Raw genomic sequence first — 524 nt, forward strand, 5'->3', positions numbered from 1 at the left:
TACTGGACAGGAGATTGTAGTGTGGTGAGGGGGTTGGCCTCTTCTTCCAGCTAACTAGTGATAGGGAATGGCCTCAAGGCGTGCCGCATGAGTTCAGGTTGAACGTTAGGAAGAAGGCTTTCATCTCAGAATAGCAGTGAGGCACTGGAACAGGCTGCCCAGGGAGGTGGTGGAGTCACCATCCCTGGAGGTTTTCAGGAAAACAGTAGCTGTGGCACTGAGAGGTGCGGTTTAGAGGGCGTGAACGTTGGGTTGGTGGTTGGACTAGATGATCTTTGTGGCCTTATCCAACCTTAACGATTCTACAGCTCTATGTGTGTATGTGTCTATGTGTGTATGTGTGCACGCGCTGCTATTTACAAATTAGTTCCACTCAGGTAACTGAAGACGTAGCTGTTAAACTCATCCCTCACAATTCCGCTGGGTTTTCCAGCCGCGCACGCATGCACTCGCTGCTTTATAAAGCCATTCCCACAGCTCCACGCCACAGCCGCCGATCGCTTACACCGCGCCCAGCTCGGGCG

The sequence above is a fragment of the Meleagris gallopavo genome, chromosome 3, assembly GCF_000146605.3.
Source record: "Meleagris gallopavo isolate NT-WF06-2002-E0010 breed Aviagen turkey brand Nicholas breeding stock chromosome 3, Turkey_5.1, whole genome shotgun sequence".
Lineage (NCBI taxonomy): Eukaryota > Metazoa > Chordata > Aves > Galliformes > Phasianidae > Meleagris > Meleagris gallopavo.